We start from the raw sequence: 24,048 nt of genomic DNA, 5'->3' as shown, positions 1-24,048 counted from the left end.
TGAAGTTTCCATGATAAAGCCTTCAATAAAAACCTAATATACCCTCAGGGTAAAACTTAAAACCGTTGCCTTGAGAGTTGTGGGGGAGTGTCCTCCATAAAAAACATATTTTATATCTGGATATCAACTACGCTGTACAAAATGAATATCTCACAATTTTGATTGGATGTGTTTGGGGGAATGATGAGCGTGGGGGGGGGGGGCTAGTTGCCCTCCGATCACTTTCGACTATTAAAAAGGGCACTAGCCCTTTGAATTTCCAATCGAATGAGCCTGTTTTGAAGTTTTTACAACAACGCCTTCTATAAAAACCTTATATGCCTCCAGGGCTTAAATTAAAACCCTTGCCCTGAGGGTTTCAGGGGGAGTGTCTTCCTCAGAAACACATTTTCTATCTGGAAATCAACTACGCTGTACAAAATGACTATCTCACAATTTTGATTGGATGTGTTTGGGGGAATGATGGGCGTGGGGGGGGGGGGGGCTAGTTGCCCTCCCAACTCTTTCGACTATTAAAAAGGGCACTAGCCCTTTGAATTGCAAATCGAAAGAGCATGTTTTGAAGTTTCTACGACAACGCCTTCTATATCAACCTTATATGCCCACAGGGCATAACTTAAAACCCTTGCCCTGACGGTTGTGGGGGAGTGTCCTCCTCAAAAACATATTTTATATCTGGAAATCAACTACGCTAAACAAAAAGGCTATCTCAAAATTCTGATTGGATGTGTTAGGGAGAATGATGGGTGTGGGCGAGGGGCTAGTTGCCTTTCAACTATTAAGAAGGACACTAGCCACTCCAATTTCCAATCGAATGAACCCTTTTCGAAGTTTCTACGACAACTCCTTCGATACAAAGTGCCTGAGTATGGAGAAAAACAAAAAAAAAACACATTGTTTCCACATTGTTCTTTACTTAGGCAGCGCTAGCGCGCTGCCTATGATAGTTGCATTAATAACGGACGGTCTAACTTCTAATCTTTGACTTGGTCGTTCTTGTCATTCTTATTTATATTTTGAAACTTGCGAAACATTTTGTTCACATAACTAATTTTGAGAAATTTTATCTTTTTGCAGCTTCGAATTGTATTGTCATAAAGAAATTGCATAAAGAAGTAAATTTTGATGTCACTTACGTAAATGACATTTTGGAGAGATGTGACCTTCAAGGATCATACTTCTCTTTAGTTCTAAATTAGAAAATCGTATCTATTAGTTATCTTTATCAAATGCGCCATTAACTTCCACGTTTTTTTTTATAACTTATCTATATTGCAACACCAGTAAACTGAGTACCTATTCCTTTTTTTAGTTCTTCAATCGAAATTTCTATTGTTGATAGGGAATAAGTCCTCATATTAGCCAGAAAGTATTGTAAAATACCACCTTAGATATTGGCAAGTATTTTTTTTTTGTTAGATCTTCTTTAATTCCCTTTTTATTTAATTCTCTGACATACCAGAGAATATTTTTCTTGTCAAGCCAGAAACTGAGAACAGAAAATTTCAACTACAAGAGCGCATGTCCTTAGACCTTAAATCCGCCTGTGCCTCCAGAGGCACCCAGGGCATCAAGAAGGAGCCGCCAATCTTCCCGCCGGTTTGCTGCTGCAAGTATGTCCTCCCACTGAGGTTGGATTGATGTGTGGAGGTTACGGAGATCTGTGTGGTACGTTCGACGTAGGGTGTTTCTGGGTCTGCCCTTGCGGCGTGGACCCGATGGCTGCCAATGGAGTGCTGCATTTGGTAGTCAGAGATTGTCCATACGTAGTACGTGGCCAAGGTATCTCCATCGGCGGACTCTTATGATAAATATATAGGTCACAAGAGGCTGGCCAGTCTTGTCACGGATGGATTGGTTTGTTATTCTCTGCTACCAACGGATGTTGAGAATTCTTCTGAGACATGTGTTTTCGAAAGCAAGTATTCTTCTCTCTTGTTCCTGGTTCAGGTGCCAGGTTTCGGCTGCGTAAAGCAGCACTGGCATAACATTGCTATTGGGGATTCGTAACTTTAACCGTAGATACTTTCCGTAATCTATTGAAGGCCCCATTGGCTTGGCTGATTCTTGTGAGCACTTCTTTTGTGGTCGATCCGGTACTTTCTATTATGCTTCCCAAGTATTTGAAATGGACGACTTGCTCTATGTGTTGGTCTCCGCAAGTGATGCTCAGGGGTGAATCTGTGCAGCCATGCAAAAGCGCATGTAATCAGTCAAAAAGGCTTCACTGTTTTAGATTTCGGAATATGGTGCCGAAATCTGTCAATGAAAAATGAATTCTACCAATTTTGAGTTCTAGTATTCTGAAAATCGAAAATTAACAAATTCTGGTAACATTGTCTCGGAATTTTTTTTTTTTTTTTTTTGCACTTATCCCTGCAAGATATAATTTACTCTGAATTTCGAACTCCACCCCAAATACATAAAGCGAAAATTCGCCGTCGGCGCATTTTCGCCTTCCTTGGTGCGCTATCTAAACCAAGACACCTGGTATCACTGTCTGGTACTACTGGTTGACAGAAGCGTGTGAAGATTTCACTTTGAAATACATTTGGTAAAAACAAGTTTGAAGTCATCTTTAGACAATGTTGATTATTGATTCCAGTTAATTCTAAGCCCTTTCACAATGAATATTTAGCTAGTAAAAAATTAAATGAGAATCTGACTGATTATGAGAACTTCAACTGACTGATCCAAATAGGGCTAGCCTTGGTGTAGCCTAGTATCCAGTTGGCTAGGCATGCTATTCTTTCCATGCTGAGTAACTATTTTCAATGAAAATACAATATTGACCTTTGCAATATTATTTGTGATGGCAAAATTCTAGTTTAGCTACTTTTTGCTATCTTGGGAAGGGGTTAGGTTAGGAAAATGAAACTTTCAGGGATGGGTGTACAGACCCATCCCTGAAGCATGTCCTGGAAAAGTATTTTGAAATACCAGTAAAGTTCTACCAAATCATATTATTGGGTTAGGAATAAAGTGAATACACCATTTGATGCCTTTTTTTATGCTGATTAGGAATATAATAATCATTTCTATTGGAAATTTATTTCAGCCCCCCCCCCTCCCCTATATATGCCAATTCAGGGTGGTAAAGTCCTACAAAATCATATTATTGAGTTAGGAATAAAGTGAATACACCATTCAATGCCTTTCTTTATGCTGATTACAAATATAATAATCATTTCTATCTGAAATGAATTTCAGCCCCCCCCCCTATATAGGCTATACCTAACCTAACCCTGAATTGGCATATATAGAGGGGGGGGCTGAAATTAATTTCTGATACAAATGCTTATTATATTCATAATCAGCCTAAAAAAAGGCATCGAATGGTGTATTCACTTTTGTCCTAACTCAATAATATGATTTCATAGAACTTTACCCAGGGTTAGGTTAGGTTGTAGAAATATATCTTAAGCATTCATATTTTGATTTTGGCCCATCGCCACTGCTCCTTAAAAAAAAAAGTTTTAAAAAGACCGACATCAATGCTCTCTATAAAACAACTTATTAGGTGGCAATTTATAGGGGCAATTTAAAAAGACTTAAGCAACATGGTACTTTTAGCATGGGTTTTGGAAACATTTTCTTTTAAGCTTAAAAAAGAAGGATTTTTAGAGGAAAGACTTGATGATAAAGGTTCTCCCGTTGGATAATATAAGAACTAGGATCATTATATATATTTTAAAGTAAGAAATGTTTTCTTAACATGTCTCCTTAAGAGATGACACAAGGCTAAACAAATACCATAAAGTAAGCATGCCACTTGATGCCTTTTTATATGCTCTTTCCAAATAGCCCATAGCCTAATAATCATTTTTGTCAAAAATAAATTTCACAAAAATAACAATCTTTGTGTTATGAAAATGAAACTTAATTGAGGAATATTTACAAATGAAAATGTTACAGCTTAACGTTATGAAAACTAAAGTGGTTGTTTCCAGTAAAAGAAATGAAATAATAGACAATATATTTGTATTTGGAGGACAACAATTAGAAGTAGTTGAAAAAATAAAGTATTTTGGTTTTATCTTCCAAATTAATGGTGGATAGAGTTCTCATCACAGTAGACAGAATATACCAGTAAGCTTATCGCAGATCATTTCTGGTCTTCGTGAACAAAAAGCTCCTCCCACTTATTTCTGCCTTAGCTTGTTTAGCCTGTTTCTGCATTAGCTTTATTTCCATTTGTTTCAATGCACTTTGATGGAAACAGTCGGACCTGTCTAGCATGTCTAACGTGTTTATATCTGCCAAAACGTTCTCCGGAGCACTCTCACCCCAGTCCGGGTTTTTATAATGGATGAGATAGAGAATGATCATACTGGATAATATATGAACTGTGGTTCTCATATTGAAGAAGTTTTAAATAGGGGAAGAGCTGCAACATTTTCACTTTTCAGGAATAAAATTAGTGGAATAAAGAATTTGTCTTTGCATAAGAGGTTTTTTTTTATCTAAGATTATGCTGATTCTCCATTACAGGGCAGAGATCTGGGGACATGAGAATGCTGCCCAGTTAGAAAGCATTCAGCTAGGTTATTTTAAGAGATTGTATGGGTTGCATAGAATGACCCATACCCAGTTTCTTAAAGGAGACTTTGGACTGTGGTCTCTTAAAAGTTATAGGACAGTCCAAATGATTAAATTTTGGCTAAGGGTTTTACAGTTACCCAGTGATAGGCTACTGAAGGCTGCATATGATGAGTTACTTCAGCTACATAGGAAAAGATCTTGGCCTTTTAAAGTTAAAGAGGTACTGGATAAGACAGGTTTTTCTTTCACATGGAATGATGGCCTTGGACCAACTAGTCCTTACATATTGGATGCAGTTACGATCTAATTGCCTTCTGATTTGTTTGAGATTGAAAGTTTTTGAGAGGAGGAAAAGTGTCCTGGATGGCAGGTTTGCTTGCCCTCTTTGCCAAGAAGAGGAGGAGAATTTGGAGCATTGTCTGAGTTGTTGTTGAGGTCTTTTGGGGGTAAGGGTAAATTTAGTTGGGAATGATAGAGTGCTGCTTCCTGATGCCTTGAAAAGTACATCGTCAGAATTTATTTGCCTAGTGGAAAGATATCTTGATGAGTATTTTGCAAAAAGAAGAGAGTTTTTATTTTATTTTTATTTTTTTCTTTATTGTTTTGATGAGTGCTGTAATTTGTTAATCTTGTATGTTATTTGTGTACATGGCCACATTTTGGCTTGAAATACACATTATCTTATCTTATAGGTATTTTAATTGCTGTATGACTAAGCACAGTTGCATTATTTTGATTGATGTTTTTCAATGCAGGCAGTTGCTGCAGGTGAATTACCCCCTATCAATAGCAAGATCAGTGATGCATGATCAGGTTCAGTGAATATTGACCAAAGTGACACCCAAGCAAGCTAATGATTACAGAAGGCACAGAACAATTGAGTGATACAAACACATATGACCTAGTGGTTGAACACGTCAAACCCCAAACAACAAACAACAACAATCAACCTTTAGGTGTTTGGCACTTATCCCATCACCATCAGTAGAACTTGACTTGAGCTTCTTTATAGCTAGTACCACTGAAGATAAATGAACTGGAAGGATCTGGTTCTGGTGGAGTGAGGTAGGAAGTGCATAATTAAGAAGCTTCATAAATGTAGCATGAACTAAATGGTTTGCGGTGTTAAAAATCTGATCATAATAATTGCACCAAGCAGCAGGGCTAATTGGGGTACTTGTTGAAAAAGAATCATCAATTTTATCTGAATTTACAACCTTTTTGCAATCTAAATTACTTGTCAGGAACTTACAAATTTTAGAGTTTGCAGATCATAAATACTTTTTATACTGTAGTTTAGTTTTCTGTTTAAGCTCAAATACTATGCTGTTAAGTGGCCATCCGCAAGAAACCTATATACACAGCTAAAATTTGGCTTTATTTTTCACTGTTTTTAAACCAGGGTCCCACGACCATTCAGGCTTGCACATATTAAATTTTACACATTCCTAGGGAACAGCCACTCTTTTGGCTTCCTTCATGCATCATACAATATCAAATTAATATTTGTTCAAAAAATTCTTATAATTTACAAATTTAGATCCAACCTGAAGTAGCTGGAACTTTTATAGTAGACAAAAGAGGTGTAAGAGTAGAAATGTAGAGTGCCCAATTAGGCTTATTCCAATTTTGCCTGGTAAACCATCTATGATTCACGTGTGAAATATCTGGTGACAGAGAGATATCAAACAAAAAGGAAATTGGTAGGTGGTGTATATCACTTTCTGTTTTGTGAACAGAAACAAGTGAAATCAATAAATCTGGAGAACAAAGAACGTGGTCTATATTAGTATGCAAAAAAATCAATATGGACAAATTTTTCAAAAAAAAAAAAAAATGGACGTGAATTGCCCACTATTGCCACAATCAAATGTCTGTAGCTTCATTGATTGAATGGTGGGAAAAAACACAAAAGATGGTATTATACCAACATTGAAGCATGACAGTATTCTCCTTACCAGTAACCAACAAAAAGTGGAGGCCTTTTCCAAATATTTTTAACATCCAGCCCCCAGTACATTTCCTCATCTCACCCCAGGTGTTTGCAAACTCCACAACAAAACAGAGGCTAAGCAGGAACTTATGGAACTATTTACAGAACAAGAGCATCTCTCAGCTCTGGAGGAAGTGAATATGGACTTGGCATCTGGAGTAGATGAAATAAATAACTTGATGCTGATTAATTTAGAACAGAGATTTAGAAGAGCCCTAATTTATGTATACAATGAATCCTGGAAGCAAAGTATTTTTCCCAAAATATGGAAGAAGTCAATAATTACTCCACTGAATAAACCAAATAAACCACCAGAAAGGCTATCTTCTTACAGGCCTATATTGCTCTTACCAGTCCTTGGCAAAATTATGGAAAGATGATCAAACAGTTTGTGGTAATGAACTGTAAGTAAGGAGTGGCCCAGCTCAATGGTAACCAAAACTCTAAAAGACGGAATATTGATACCACTTCAAAAGAATCAGATTTTAATGCTGATTTCAAACATATATAAGTTTCATCAAGTTTAGTCTTACCCATCAAAAGTTACATGCCTGAGAAAATTTGGCTGATTTTAGAAAAAAGGGGGAAAGACCCCTAAAAGCTATAGAACCTCAATAAAATTCATACCATCATATTCAGCGTATCAGAGAACTCTACTGCAGAGGTTTCAAGCACCTATCTACAAAAATATGGAATTTTGCATTTTTTGCCAGAAGAAAGATCACAGATGCATGTTTTATTTGTTTTTTTTTTCCAATGGTCCTAGAATATCGTGGAAGGGCTCATTGGAACGGAAATTAAAAGTTCTAGTGCCCTTTTTAAGTGACCAAAAAAAATGGAGGGCAACTAGGCCCCCTCCCATGCTCTTTTTTTCCCAAAGTCACCTGACCAAAATTTTAAGATATCCATTTTGTTAAGCATGGTCGAAAATATGATAAAATTGTCTTTTAGGATGACTTAATCCCCTGAATCCCTGGGGGGAGGGCTGAAAGTTATGAACTTTACCCAATGTTAACATATGGTATTGGTTATTGGGAAGTATACATACGTTTTCAGGGCGGGATTTTTTCTGGTAGGTGGGGGGGGGGGGGGTTGGAGGATATTTCCATCAAGGAAGTTTTCATGGGGGGAGGGACATTGCTATGAAGGGGGCACCGGATTTCCCAGCATTATTTAAAAAAAAGATCAGAAATTAAGTAAAAAAAAAAACAACAAGTTTTTCAACTGATTTTGATCAAGGGGTCATTTTTAGAGAATTGGAAAAAAAATTCGAACTTTAGCTTAAAGAGAAAGGTATTGACTAGGGGGCAAACCCCCTAATATACGTACTAAAAATCTATGAATATAGAAGTTCATTACATAAGTTAATTTGTAAGTTACATATATTTATTACTAATAAAAACGTTCGTAAATAAAGTTAAACAAGTTTCAAGAAAGCCATTTAACCAAATAAAAATAAAAGTAATATACAAATTTTGTTTTAATTATTCATGTACAGTGAGCCAAAATCAAAACCGGCATTAATTCAAAAACGTTCAAAAATTAAATAAAAAAAACAAGCTGTTTTAGCTGAAAGTAAGGAACAACGTTAAAACTTAAAACGAACAGAAATTATTCCATATATTTAAGGGGCTGTCCCCTCCTCAATACCTCGCTCTTTACACTAAAGTTTGAATCTGTCACACAACTTCATTTTTTAAAACAATAAAAAACTTTAGCGTTAAGAGCAAGGTATTGAGGAGGACAGCCCCTTTCATATACAAAATAGTTTCTGTTTGTTTTGAGTTTTAAGTTTGTTTCTTACTGTCAGCTAAAGAACTTGTTTTTTTTTTATTTAATAAAGAAAAGGCTTGAATGGTCTTGCAAACATAATGGTCTGTTTCTGCAACAGCAGTGTGGGTTAAGGAAAGGCTTCAACACAATTGATTGTATACTGATGCTGGAGGAAGCTATAAAAAATGCTAAAAGTCAAAAGAAGGTCCGTGTAGCAGCATTTGTTGACTTTAAATTGGCTTTTGACATAATATTAGAGAAGAAGCTATGTCAGATTTTAAAAACAATGGAGATTTCCCCTGTCCCCTCTTTGCAGGCATTGTAATATGAATAATGAAACAATTGACCATTGCCTATTTGAATGTAATATGCTGACGTCTGCACAACATACCTTGCTTTCTAAACTGTTAAAATACTTCAAACACCACAAAATCCCACTATCAGTCAAGAGCCTAGCCAACTATACCTGTACACAGAGCATAGAAATCGACATCTATCATCTTATATTTGAACTCCTAGAGTCAAAAGATCTGCTGAAAGATATCTGAATATATCTAATAAATATGAGGCAATCAAGCCAGTAGCTCTGTGGCCCACAGAGTGAAGCAGAAGGAAAAGGGCTAAATAGTTTTACTGAAAAGCCCGCCTGCTGTTAAATAGAAGAAGAAGAAGAAGAAGATTTCCCAGACAAATTCATCTATTTCATCTCTGATTTCCTTAATAATAGAACATTCAAAGTGAAGATCAAAGAAGCTACATCCTCGACTTGTATGCTCTATCAGGGTTTACCGTAAGGATTGCCCCTTAACCCACTTCTTTTCCTCCTGTTTCTAGTCAAGCTCAAATTTTCAAGTGAGAGTTTAGGGCTAGCAACATTTGCAGATGACCTCACCATTTGGGAAGTAAGAGACAGCAATAATGAAGCAATTGGAAAGTTAAACACTGCTCTGAAAGAATTAGTTTGGTTCTCCAAGGCATTTGGAATGAGTGCATCAGCCAAAAAAACAAAAGCAATGATGTTCAATAATAAGAATATTTCCAGTCCAACAGCTCAAATAAGTATTAGGGGAGACTTGATTTAGTCAAAGACCATAGATTACTGGGATTGAAAAAAGACCATCAAAAGACTTGGAATAAACAAGTAGAGGTAAAAAAAGAGTTTGATTATAATTCTAAAAAGACTTACTTCTACAAAATGGGGAAACTCACCAACTGTATTGGGTACTTTTTACAAACAATATATAAGGCCAAAATTGGAGTATGGGATAGTTGCTTATGGCCATACCAATAAAAAAACTTGTCAAAATTGGAAACAATCCAGAACATGACACTCCAGCTGGCTCTTAGCTTGTACCCACACACTTCTAGTGATTGTACCAGGAAACTAGCAAGAGTTGTCCATATAAGTAAGAGAATAGCAAAAGCTACTGTTAAATATTATACCAAGATTCAAGCCAATGGGGAGCAGCACCCTATTTTCACTCTTTGTCATGGGAGCACTAGGCAGCAGAATAAAATCGGGATTATGCTGTGGCAAGCTTTTTCAGCACTCTATCCAAACTGTTCATTGGATAAAATTCAGGTTGATTTCTTTTAAGTTCCCTTGTCCATGGAAGTTTCACCAACCAAATGTCAGCCTAAAGCTTATGCAAGACAAAAAGGAGAATATCTCATATCAACTAATTATGGCTGAATTTTTAAGAAAAAGGCTACAGAGTTCAAAGATCATCTGCACATTTATACTGTTGGATCCCTTGTAGAGAACAAACCTGCCACAGCAGCAATAATCCCACACACACCTATGTCCATTCAAAAGCCTCTCCCATTGTACTCCTCAGTTTTGACAGCTGAACTGGCAGCAATAGTTGAATCACTAAAGGCAGTTAACCATATTCCTTCCCACTTCAGCAAAGTACCAATCTTTTCATATTCTCAGACTGCTCTTAAACTAACAAAACCTTAACCTGGAACCCAAAGGACACTGATTTGCAGGAGATAACAGAACAGCTTGATTCTCTATCTAAGATTCACATAGCAGTGGCTTTCCAGCATATTCTTAGTCATGTAGGTATCCACTATAACAAAAAGTGGACAGTCTTGCCACAGAGACTGCAAATTCTATCAACCCACAGCTTGCTCAAAAGTATTCAATCAAACAGTTCATGGTAACAAACTGTAAGTAAGGAGCAACCCAGCTCAATGGTAACCAAAACTCTAAAAAACGGAATTTTGATACCAATAGATACATCAAAAGAATCAGATTTTAATTTTGATTTCAAATATATAAGTTTCATCAAGTTTAGTCTTACCCATCAAAAGTTACGCGTCTGAGAAAATTTGGCTGATTTTCAAAAAAGACCCCCTAAAAGTTATAGAACCTTAATGAAAATCACACCTCATATTCAACGTATCAGAGAACCCTACTGTAGAGGTTTCAAGCTCTTATCTACAAAAATGTGGAATTTTCCATTTTTTGTCAGAAGAAATATCACGGATGCAAGTTTATTTTTTTTATTTCCTTTTTCTTTTCTGCAGGGGTAATTGTATTGACCCAGTGGTCCAAGAATATCGTAGGAGGGCTCATTGGAACGGAAATTAAAAGTTCTAATGCCCTTTTTAAGTGGCCAAAAAAAATGGAGGGCAACTAGGCCCCCTCCCACGCTCATTTTTTTCTCAAAGTCACCCAATTGAAACTTTGAGATAGCCATTTTGTTCAGCATAGTCGAAAATCTAATAAATATGTCTTTTAGGATGACTTAATCCCCCACAGTTCCCAGGGGAAGGGCTGCAAGTTATGAACTTTGCCCATTGCTTACATATTGTATTGGTTATTGGTAAGTATACAGACATTTTCAGGAAGAATTTTTTTTCTGGTGGGGGGGGGGGCTGGAGGAGGGGGTTACTTGATAAAATCTCCATGGAGGATGTTTTTTTGGGGTAAGAGACATTTCTATGAAGGGGGCGACGGATTTCCAAGCGTTATTTAAAAAACGATCAGAATTTAAATTAAAAAAAACAAGTTTTTTAGCTGAAAGTAAGAAGCAACATTAGAACTTAAAACGAACATAAATTATTACGTATATGAGGGGGTTCTCCCCCAAGTCAATACCTTGCTCTTTATGCTACAGTTTTTTTTAGTGCTTTCAAAAGAGCTATCTATTCTAATTAAACGGCCTTTGTGATTCAGGAGTTTGGGGATTAAAATTTTTTTTAACTTTTAACGTAAAGAGCGTGGTATTGACTAAGGAGAAAACCCCCTCATATACATAATAACATATGCGTAATAAAAAAAACAATAAAAAAACAAGCAATACGGCTCAATAGTAATCAAAACTTTTAAAAACAGATTTTTGATGTCAATAAATGTATCAAAAGAATGGGCTTATAATGCTGGTTCTAAATATATAAATTTTATTAAGTTTAGTATTACTCATCAAAGGCTACGAGCATGAAAAAATTTACCTGATTTTTGAAGAGGGCGAAAACATCCCCTACAAGTGAAAGAATTTTAATGAAAATCACACCGTCAGATTCAGCGTATCAGAAAACCCTATTACATAGGTTTCAATCTCATATCTGCAAAAATCTGCAACTTTGTATTTTTTGCCAGAAGAAAAATATACGAATATAGAAGTTCGTTAGGTAAGTTAATTTGTAAATTACGTCAGAACCAAACTTAGAGACAGCCATTTAGCAAAAGAAAATTAAAATTTTTATGCAAAGTTTGTTTACTTATTCAATGACGGTGAGCCAAAATAAAAGCTGCATTAACTAAAAAACGATCAGAAATTAAATAAAAAGAACAAGTTTTCTTAAACTGAAAGTAAGGATCAACAATAAAACTAAAAACAAACAGAAATTATTCCATATATGAAAGGGGCTGTCCCCTCCTCATACCTCACTCTTTACACTGAAGTTTGACTCTATCTCACAACTTTATTTTTAAAAACAATAAAATAAAGGCGTGGAGGAGGGGACAACCCCTTTCATATACGGAATAATTTCTGTTCGTTTTAAGTTTTAATGTCGTTCCTTACTTTCAGTTTAAAAAAACTTGTTTTTATTTAATCACAATTAGAGATGCAATCAGAAACTGCCATTCTTATAGAAAGCCTCTCCCTGTTTTGGTTCCAATTTTCAAAGAGCCAGGAATAAATCAGGCCTACTTTAAAATAAAAAGCTTAGCAGTGGTACTGAGAACTGAAGAATACAGATAGAAGCAGCATAGTGACCCAAATTGTAGATAGCAAACTTGACTGAAGAAACTTTGCAACACCTTCTCTTCAAATGCGCTGCAAGTACTCCTGTAATTTATAAACTGCATACCCTAGCTCAAAATTTTAAACTTGCACTAGATATTAACTTGATTGTGGATGTTCCCTTACTAGCTTCCACTGAGAAAAAGTTTTACCGAGAGGCAATTGATGCATTAATAAATTTAAATGTGTTTTGAGTGATTTATTGTTTGTTTTCTTTTGCAACTTTTGCAAAAGAGAGCTGGAGCAAAGAGCTGTATTGGTACTAGTCGGCTTGTAGGCCATAAACTGTTGGGAAAAGGCAGCTTGAGTTCAGGATCTTTCCACAAGTCAATAAAAAAAAGTATTATGTATATAACCCTTAAATGAGGATGTATTAAGTTATTTTTTTATGGTTGTGACTTTGAGAAATTTGAGTGAAATTGTGTAATTGGAAGCCTAAAGGACCCTGTTTAGGATTCCAGGTGTTTTTTTTAAGAAGAGTTGAATTACTTAACCTTAGTAATATAATAACAAAATATAAAATATTTTAACTATATTATTTAATCTTAGTTTATATTACCTCAGAACATGCTCAGGTGGAAATATACAAAATCAAAAATATACTTGACATGAAAATATGAAAGCAATAAAATTTGAATTTCACAGGAAGTTTAACATTAATTCTTTTCTTTATTATTTATTTTCAATTCATTTCAAGCTTAAATGGAAAGGCTTCTTGAATCTTTTATTATTTATTTTTATTAATTAAGAAGCTTTTTCCATAAAATAAGTTTCAAACAGTTCGTGGTAACAAACTGTAAGTAAGGAGCGACCCGGCTCAATGGTAACCGAAACTGTAGAAAACGGAATTTTGATACCAATAGATACATCAAAAGAATCAGATTTTAATGCTGATTTCAAATATATACGTTTCATCAAGTTTAGTCCTACCTATCAAAAGTTACGCGCCTGAGAAAATTTGTATGATTTTCGAAAAAAAGGGGGAAAGACCCCCTAAAAGTCATAGAACCTTAATGAAAATCACACCATTATATTAAGCGTATCAGAGAACCCTACTGCAGGGGTTTCAAGCTCCTATCTACAAAAATGTGGAATTTTGTATTTTTTGCCAGAAGAAAGATCACGGATGCATGTTTATATGTTTTTTTTTTCCACGGGTGATCGTATTGACCCAGTGCTCCTAAAATATCGCGGGAGGGCTCAATTGAACGGAAATTAAAAGTTCTAGTGCCCTTTTTAAGTGACAAAAAAAAATGGAGGGCAACTAGGCCCCCTCCCACGCTCATTTTTTCTCAAAGTCACCCGATCAAAATTTTGAGATAGCCATTTTGTTCAGTAGGGTGAAAAATATGATAAATATGTATATTATAATGACTTAACCCCCCGAAGTTGCTGGGAGGAGGGCTGAAAGTTATGAACTTTACCCAATGTTAACATATAGTATTGGTTATTGGGAAATATACAGACGTTTTCAGGGGGGATTTTTTCTGGTAGTGGGGGTGGGGGAGTGGGTCGGAGGGTATTTGGGAGGATCTTTCCATGAAGGAAGTTTTCACGGGGGACGGGAAATTGTTATGAAGAGGGCGCCGAATTTTCCAGCATTATTTAAAAAAAGATCAGAAATTATATATATAAAAAAAAACAAGTTTTTCAACTGAAAGTAAGGAGCAACATCAAAACTTAAAACGACAGAAAACATAACGTTTATGATTGGAATCACCCCCTAGTCAATACCTCGCTCTTTAAGCCAAAGATTATTTAGTACTTTCATAAGAGTTATTTATTCTAATTAACGGCATTTGTGATTAAGGCTTGATTTAAGGCTCCTGCCGAGGGTTTGGCGTAGAGAACGATGAGACTAGGCGCCTCCAGGTTGACCTATTGCTTGCCAGGATTGCAGCTTCTTCCACCGGGATGTGGGCTTGGGTGAGGAATTCATTGGCTTTGTCTTTCCACCTAGTGGGTGGGTGTCCTCTGGGTCGTTTCCATCCGTGTAGGGTGGGGTCGAAGTCGAATGCGACCCGTGCTGGGGCGTCGCGTGGCATGCGAAGGAGGTGGCTGTACCACTGAACAGTACGCTGGGCGAGCTGCGTCGAGAAAGGAGTTTGAGCTGTTCGTGATAAGAGAGTCTGGTTGCTAACGAGGTCAGTCCAGTGTAGTCTTTCGATTCTTCGGAGATGTTTCGGCTGAGCGACATCGACGGCACTGAGGATAGATTTGGCAGCTGGCCATGTCTCCGCTCCATACAGCAGGACGATGCTGACTGACGCATTGTAGATGCGCATTTTGGTAAAGTGGCTTATGTTTGGATTTCGCCAGATGTTGCTAAGCCTCCCAACAAGTGCTGAAGCTTTGGCAATTCGAGATGTAAGCTCTTTTGTGATCAAGCCATCATTCGACAGAATAGATCCCAGGTAAGTGAAGTCTTCAACCACATCTACTCGGTTGCTTCCGATGTTGACTTCCTTTACAGTACAACGGGACGTGGGGGGCTCAAGGGGCATAGCTTTGGTTTTATGCCAGTTGATCTTCAGTCCAACTTTCGAGGCTTCTTCTGAGAGGACCTGGAGAGCCTTGGTAACCTTTTCAACGGTGTTCGCAACTAGCGCTCTATCGTCGGCGAAGTCAGCATCAGAGAGTATCCGGTCTCCGAACTGAAGACCGAATTGAAGGCGATTCATCTGACTGGCCATAACATGGTCTATGACGCAGTTGAAAAGCTCGGGAGCGGCGGCGCAACCTTGCCGGACGCCAGTCTTCACCGGGAATGTGGGACTGCGTCTTCCACTGACTTGCACGCAGCTTTCCGTATCCTCATACAGCTTTTCAAAGAATAAGCAATATTTCTGTGGTAGACCCGTAGTTCTTAGTATCAGCCAAAGTGAACGGCGATCAACAGAATTGAAGGCAGCCTTAAAGTCCACGAATGCAATGTACGCTTTTTGGTGGAACTCCCGCGTCCTCTCGATCAACTGGCGCATAGTAACCATTTGCTCCGTCGTCGACCTGCCGGGCATGAATCCGGCTTGCTGGACTCTTCTCTTTCTACGCAAAAAGGTGGAACACCTGTCCAGGAGTGACATGGCGAAGAGTTTTCCAGGAACGGAGAGAAGCGTGATCCCACAATATTTGGAGCAGATTTGACGGCTGCCCTTACGTTTCCAGAGCGGCAATATGATGCCAGCACGCCAGTCATTCGGTATGCTTTCCGTCGTCCATACAGCTGAGAAGATTATCTGGAGCCACAGAATCATCGCTGCACCCCCGTACTTGAGAAGTTCTGCAGAAATACCACAGACGCCGGGGCTCGATTATTATTTAACCTTTTCACAGCATTTTGGATCTCAAAGGTGGTAAACGGTTGCGATACGAGGTAGGAAGTAGCCTCGGGTGTGGTCATTGCTGCTTGAATCAGATCAGGGTCGGGATGAGCAACTGCCTCGGCATTCAGAAGCGTTGAGAAGTGACTGCTCCAGGCAGAGTTGGCCGGCATCGTCATCCGGCATGCTTCCGTCAGCTCGCGGAGGTGTTTTTAGAGGGAGCAGGTGTCTCCTTTTCTCGAGGCATCTTCAAGATCGCTGGCTTTCTTGTCGACAAAGGTCTTCCTATCACTGTGAAGTAGGCTATTGCGCAGGCCATTAAGTCGTCTGTACTCTGGCATATTCTTTGCTAAACGAGCCTTCCGGCGCAGCTCGATTACAGACAGAGTCTCCTGGGATATCCAGGGTTTATTCTTGTGTTTGCTGCGGCCAATGGTACTGTTGGCAGAATCGAGTATTTTATCTTTGAAAGACTTCCAGGCTACTTCAGGGTCGTTCAGAACTTGGAGGCAGCTAAACCGGTTAGAGATATCGAGAGCATACTTCTGTTGCATCTGAGATGTAGCCAGACTAATCAGATCAAGCTTGGGAGGCCGTTTTTCTTGTCCTTGTGCTCTCAGGCGCAGCCTGAGTGTGGCGACTATTATCCAATGGTCTGTGTTTCCAAGCTCGGCCGACCTATAAGTCCGGCAATTCGTTATCGATGAGCGCCATCAACCCGAGATCATAACATAATCGATCATCTTCTTTGTCTGGCCGTCGTTACTATACCAAGTGTATTTGTGTATATCTCGTCTCTGAAAGAGTGTGTTTGAAATAACGAGATTATGCCTATTGCAGAGCTGGAAGAGCCTTTTTCCGTTGTCACTCAGTGAATCTGGAGTCACAGGGCCGAGAACACTTCTCCACACGCCCTCCCTGTCATTTACTGTCGCGTTAAGGTCTCCCAGAAGAGTGACGATGTTGTGGGCTGGGACTCTAGACAGGGTCGCTGAGAGCTCCGCATAGAACTGATCCTTCACTTCCGCCGGACTAGGATTGGTGGGAGCATAACATACAATAATTGTCCACTTTCCATGCTTGTGCTGGAGCTGAGCCATCAGTATTCTATCTGAAATTTGTTTATAGGAGAGAAGGCTTCTCTTGGCTCTAGCGTTCAGCGCGAGGCCTACACCATTTGTCTTGCTTTTTGGGCCACCAGACCAGATCAGGTGATATCCTTCACCAATATCCTCAGACTTTCTTCCGACAAGGCAGGTTTCTGTAAGGGCAGCCACATTGAAGAGTTTTAGCTCATAGGCAAGCATTGATTTAGCTCCAGGAAAGTTGAGTGTGAGTACGTTCCAGGTGGTGAGTCGTATTCCACCCTCGTCAATAAGGTTCATTCGATGGTCTGAAATCGTTCCAGGGACATGCTGGGGTCGTGGAAGGTAAAGGGGGGGTAGGTCATCCGAGGCAGTATCATCGTTTTTCGTTGCGGTAAAATTTATGGGTGGAGGGTTGCAGGCCCAACCGACCCTAAGCCTGGGATCTAATTAGAGCTAGGACTTGCCTAGATACTGGAAGTCCCTGGGGTGGGCTCCACCCACCTCATAAGGTTGAGGCTGCCCATTAACATGGAGCGTTTAGTTAGGGAAAACCCCATATCAAGAGGCACGTGGTCAGCAGACATAGTCTGCCTCATTCCGGACGAACTCCATCCACCTCCAATTTGTGATTAAGGGGTCATTTTTAAAGAATTAGAACAAAATTCGAACTTTTGCTTAAAGAGCAAGGTATTGACTATTGGGGCGAACCCTCTAATATACGTATTAAAAATATATGAATATAGAAGTTCGTTACAAAAATGTGGAATTTCCATTTTTTGCCAGAAGAAAGATCACGGATGCGTGTTTATTTGTTGTTGTTTTTTTGTTTTTTTTTCCCAGGGGTAATCGTATTGACCCAGTGGTCCTAGAATATCGTAGGAGGGCTCATTGGAACGGAAATTAAAAGTTCTAGTGCCCTTTTGAAGCGACCAAAAAAATGGAGGGCAACTAGGCCCCCTCCCACGCTCATTTTTCCCCAAAGTCACCCGAACAAAATTTTAGGATAGCCATTTTGTTCAGCATAGTCGAAAATTTAATAAATATGTCTTTTAGGATGGCTTAATCCCCCACAGTTCCCAGGGGAAGGGCTGCAAGTTATGAACTTTGCCCATTGCTTACATATTGTATTGGTTCTTGGGAAGTATACAGACATTTTCAGGACGGATTTTTTTCTGGTGGGGGGGGGGGCTGGAGGAGGGGGTTACTCGGGAGAATCTGTACGTGGAGGACGTTTCTTTGGGTTAAGGGACATTTTTATGAAGAAGGCGCCGGATTTCCAAGCATTATTTAAAAAACGATCAGAAACTAAATTTTAAAAAAAACAAGTTTTTTCAACTGAAAGTAAGGAGCAACATTAAAACTTAAAACGAACAGAAAATATTACGTATATGAGGGGGTTCGCCCCCAAGTCAATACCTCGCTCTTAACCCTACAGTTTTTTTTTTAGTGCTTTCAAAAGAGCTATCTATTCTAATTAAACGGCCTTTGTGATTCAGGGGTTTGTGAATTAAATTTTGTTTTAATTTTTAACGTTTTAATTTTTTTAATTTAAAGAGCGTGGTATTGACTAAGGGAAGAACCCCCTCATATACGTAATAACATATACGTAAAAAAATAAATAAAAAAAAAACAAACGATATGGCTCAATAGTAATCGAAACTTTTAAAAACGGAATTTTGATGTCAATAAATGTATCAGAAGAATGGGCTTATAATGCTGATTCTAAATATATAAATTTTATTAAGTTTAGAATTACTCATCAAAGGCTATGAGCCTGAGAAAATTTACCTGATTTTTTAAAGAGGGGGGAAACATCCCCTACAAGTGAAAGAATTTTAATGAAAATCACATGGTCAGATTCAGCCTGTCAGAAAACCCGGTTACATAGGTTTCAAGCCCATATCTGCAAAAATCTGCAACTTTGTATTTTTTCCAGAAGAAAAATATACGAATATAGAAGTTCGTTACGTAAGTTAATTTTTAAATTACGTCAGAACCAAATTTAGAGACAGCCATTTAGCAAAAGAAAAGTAAAATTTTATGCAAATTTTGTTTACTTATTCAATGACGGTGAGCCAAAATAAAAGCAGCATTAACTAAAAAACGATCGGAAATTAAATAAAAAAATTTTTTTTAACTGAAAGTAAGGAGCGACATTAAAACTTAAAACGAACATAAATTATTCCGTATATGAAAGGGGCTGTCCCCTCCTCAACGCCTCGCTCTTTACGCTAAAGTTTGACTTTCTCACAACTATATTTTTGTTAAACAATAAAAAACTTTAGCGTAAAGAGCGAGGCGTTGAGGAGGGGACAGCCCCTTTCATATACGGAATAATTTCTGTTCGTTTTAAATTTTAATGTCACTCCTTACTTTCAGTTTAAAAAACTTGTTTTTTTTATTTAATTTCAAAGAAAAGCAATGAACTCCATTAAACAAAAAATGAACAAAAATGAAATCAAATAATCTACCAAGCGTGAAACTACCACAAATCAGCATCGCCAAATAAATGAAACCCAAAACGAACAGAAATTACAATAATTAACCAAGTCAAACTCAAAACGAGCAAAAATTAACATAAGTTGGGTGAAAAACCGCTATGCTTTCCCAGGGCCAGAACAAAATTTGCACTTTACTGAAAAAATATAAATGTTTTTACTTTTATAACTTTAATAAATCAAATAATATTAACATTTTGATTACTAAATATCAGTATATGTATATTAAACTGACAATGAACATTCATTTGTATTTTTTCAGTAAAGTGCAAATTTTTTTCTGGCCTTGGGAATTATTAAAAAAGGCAATTTAAATTTCCAATCAAATGAGCCCTTTTTGAAATTTCTATAAATACTTTCTATATAAACTTTATATGTTCCCAGGGCATAACTTACAACCCTTGCACTGAGGGCTCTGAGGGGGTTATCATCCTAAAAGACCGAATTTCAGGAACTTTCAACTACGTTGAACAAAATGGATATCTCAAAATTTTGTTTGGATTTGTTTGGGAAAATGGTGGGCGTGAGGGGGGCATTAGTCACTCCCCAAACTCTTTCAACTATTAAAAAAGGCACTAGCCCTTTCAATTTCCAATTGAATGAGCCCTTTTGAAGTTTTGTGCTTTCAATAAAAACCTTGTATGCCCACAGGGCATAACTTACAACCCTTGCCCAAAGGGCTGTGGGGGGGGTTCATCCTCAAAGAATTAATTTCCAAAACTTTCAACTACGTTGAACACAATTGCTATCTAACAGATTGTTTAGATTGGTTTGGAGAAATGGTGGGCGCGTGAGGGGTGTTAGCTGCCCTCAATTCTCTTTAGATTACTAAAAAGGGCACTAACCCTTTAAATATTCAATCGAATAAGCTCTTTGTTAAGATTCTATGACAAGATTTCAATAAAAACCTTATATGCCCCCAGGGCATAACTTATATCTCTTGCCTTGAAGATTGTAGGGGAGTGTCCTGCTCAAAGGTATACTTTCCTGAACTTTGAACTGCGTGGAACAAAATGGCTATCTCAAAATCTTTATTGGATATGTTTGGAGAAATGGTGGGCGTGGAAGGGGTGTTAGTTGCTTTCCAATCACTTTTGACTATTAAAAAGTGCACTAGCCATTTCAATTCCAATCGAATGAGCCGTTTTTGAAGTTTCTATGACAACACGTTATATAAAAACCTTCTATACCCCCTGGGCATAATTTACAATCCTTGCCCTGAGGGCTGCGGGGGGGGGGGGTGTCATCCTCAGAGACCTAATTTCCAGAACTTAAAACTACGTTGAATAAAATGGCTATCTCAAAGTTTTGATTAGATGTGTTTGGGGAAAAGGTGGGCGTGAGAGGCGGGTTAGTTGCCCTCCAATCACTTTCGACTATTAACAAGGGCACTAGCCCTTTGAATTTCCAATCGTATGAGCCTTTTTTTAAAGTTTTTACGACAACGCCTTCTATAAAAAACCTTATATGCCCCCAGTACATAATTTACAACCCTTGCCCTAAGGGCTGTGGGGGACTGTCCTCAAAAACATAATTTCTATCTGGAAATCAACTACGCTGAACAAAATGGCTATCACAAAATTTTGATTGGATGTGTTTCTGGAAATGGCGGGTGTGGAAGGGGTGTTAGTCGCCTTCAAATCACTTTTGACTATTAAAAAGGGCACAAACCACTCCAATTTCCAATTGAATGAGTGCTTTTCGAAGTTTCTACGACAACTTCTTCGATACGAAGTGCCCTGCTCTAAAGGAAAAAAAATAATAAATAATACATTTTGCCAACATCGTTCTTATATGCCCCCAGGGCATAACTTAAAACCCTTACCCTGAGGGTTTTGGGGGAGTGTCCTCCTCTTTACTTAGTCCCTTTTTCTTGTCTCGTTCCCGAACGTCCCCGTTCTTTACTTAGGCAGCGCGATCGCGCTCCCTATGATTTATACAACAACTTTCTATATAAACCTTATATGCACCCAGAGCATAACTTACAACCCTTGCACTGAGGGCTCTGAGGGGGTTATCATCCTAAAAGTCCTGATTTCCAGAACGTTCAACTACGTTGAACAAAAAGGATATCTCAAAATTTTGATTGGATGTGTTTTTGGGCGTGAGAGGGGCGTTAGTTGCTATCCAATCACTTTTAACTATTAAAAAAAGGCACTAACCCTGTCAATTTCCAATTGAATGAGCCCTTTTGAAGTTTCTACAACAACACTTTCAATAAAAACTTTATATGCCCCAGGGCATAACTTACAACCTTTGCACTGAGGCCTCTGAGGGGACTATCATCCTAAAAGACCTAATTTCCAGAACTTTCAACTACGTTGAACAAAATGGATATCTCAAAATTTTAATTCAATGTGTTTGGGAAAATGGTGGGCGTGAGAGGGGCGTTAGTCACTATCCAATCACTTTCAACTATTAGAAAAGGCTCTAGGCCTTTCAATCTCCGATTGAATGAACCCTTTTGAAGTTTCTACAACAACGCTTTCAATAAAAACTTTTTATGCCCCCAGGGCAAAACATACAACCCTTGCCCTGCGGGCTGTGGGGGGAGGGGTTGTCATCCTTAAAGACCTAATTTCCAAAACTTTCAACTACGTTGAATAAAATGGCTATCTAAAAATTTTGATTGGATGTGTTTGGGCAAAAGGTGGGCGTGAGAGGGGGGCTAGTTGCCATCAAATCACTTTCGACTATTAAATAGGGTACTAGCCCTTTGAATTTCAAATCGAATGAGCCCTTTTTCAAGTTTCTACGATAAAGATTTCAATAAAAACCTTGAATGCCCCCAGGGCATAACTTATAATCCTTGCCCTGAGGTTTGTGGGGGAGTGTCCTCCTTAAAAATATATTTTCTATCTGGAAATCAACTATGCTGAACAAAATGGCTATCGTGCAAACAGCAACATTTTAAGAAATTTAAAATAAATTGTCTTGTGAAATATTATCTCAATTAATCAGCAGCTGTACCAAACCAATCCTGCTCAAATCATCCTCAGGGCTATACTGTGGTGTTTCTCCTCCCCGTAGTATACTACGGACGGTTTGGTATCATTGTATTATCCCTTCTTATTTTAGTTTTGTTTTAGTTTAAAACTTTTTCCAATAGACAATGCTTAGAAGTCCTCCAAAAAAAAGTCCCCCCAGATCCCACCCCAAATAATAGTGAAACTGATACCCATTTTGGCTGGTCAAGCTCACTATCTCAAAGTTCAAATGATAGCTCCAATTCTGAGAATAGGACAATGATCAGTGTAGGGGCTAATGTCACTATAAATAATGATAATGGGTTTCAAGAGGTCCTTTCTAGAAGCTCTAAAAAAAGGAAAATAATCTCCCCAATCAAAAGCATTTCCCCCCTCCCTGCCCAAGATCCTCCCTCCCAAAACTTGGGAATTTACCTTAAAATTGCTCCTACTACCCCCTTTGAAATAAAAAAGATTATTGCAATAAGAGTTGCAATTTTCACATTGATAAAATCAATGTTCTCTCTTAATATTCACCGTGATGGATCTCTGCTAATAGCTGTCCAAGATCAGAAATCAGCAGACACAATAATTAACCTAAAATCCCTTCCGAATACCCCAATTAATGCATCTAAACGGAACCCAAAACAATCACCAAGAAAAATAGTAGTTTATAATGTTCCCCCAGAAATATTCATTCAGGAGTTAAAAGAAGGGCTCTCAGATAGGGCTGGCAGCACAATTCCAGTTGAAGATGTTACCCAACTTGGTAAACCTAACTCTAATGGCTTAAAAACAAGTAGGTCCTTCTTATTTACACTGAAGGAAAAAATTAATATCACAAAAAAATTATCCCTATTTGGGCAAATCAAACCACACAAAGACTACAAACCGAAGCCTATCCAGTGTCAGAAGTGTCTCAAACTGGGACAGACAACAAACAAATGTAATGAAATTCTCCTAGAGTGCAGTAATTGTAAAGCATACCATCATAAAGAGTTGACAACTTGCAACAACACTCATCCTACATGCATCAATTGCAAAGGCCCACATGAATCTACAAATAAATCACTATGCCCTGCATATAAGAAAAGAGCTCTAGCACTCCAAATAGCAACAGAGAAGGCCATCCCATACCCCTTTGCAGCAATGGAAGCAAATGCTGCCCAACAATACCAAATAAAGCCCGTAATGAAACCAACCAAAACCCCCAAGTCCAACGCCCCCAATGCATCAAGTACCCCGTATAAAACACCATCTTCTAAGCCCCCTACCTCACATCCCTATCAGAAGGAATCACCAAGTCAACAAGCCTCCTTGTCCGGTGAGATGAGGTCAGCCTGACCCTCCCCCCCCCCTCCCAAGAAGAAACAAACCAGAAACACTACCAGGAATTAATCCCTTAACTGACAAACAGGATGCACAACCAAAAATGCAATCTCCAAATATATGCTTATTCATTCTAAACTGTAATGCAGTTCAGGCCATGAACATACATCAACTACAGAAAACAAAAATCATTGCAGAATTGGCAAAAATCTACATCCCTGATGATATGCTCATTCAAGAAAAAAAAGATCTTGCTTTACTGTTAACAAAGCTGAACATT

The 24,048-nt window shown here is 38.2% G+C and overlaps 1 protein-coding gene across 2 annotated transcripts in view; it reads left to right on the top strand.

Moving 5' to 3' along the window:
• Positions 1-2,513: 2,513 nt before the first annotated feature.
• Positions 2,514-24,048, top strand: part of LOC148956298 (kanadaptin) — a 504,001-nt gene continuing 482,466 nt past the window's right edge. Inside the window, exon 1 of one of the 2 annotated variants that reach the window (XM_089094865.1) lies at positions 2,514-2,554. The gene's annotated coding sequence lies outside the window, so the exon portion shown is untranslated. Of the gene's footprint in view, positions 2,555-5,271; positions 5,608-24,048 lie in introns of those variants that run through there. The other variant, XM_089094856.1, reaches the window with a different exon arrangement.

This window comes from Artemia sp. Qi Xiang Cuo, chromosome 1 (assembly GCF_049724085.1).
Source record: "Artemia sp. Qi Xiang Cuo chromosome 1, ASM4972408v1, whole genome shotgun sequence".
In the NCBI taxonomy this organism is placed as follows: Eukaryota; Metazoa; Arthropoda; class Branchiopoda; order Anostraca; family Artemiidae; genus Artemia; species Artemia sp. Qi Xiang Cuo.
Note: the sequence above shows the minus strand (reverse complement) of the source record. Positions and strands in the feature narration are given on the sequence as shown.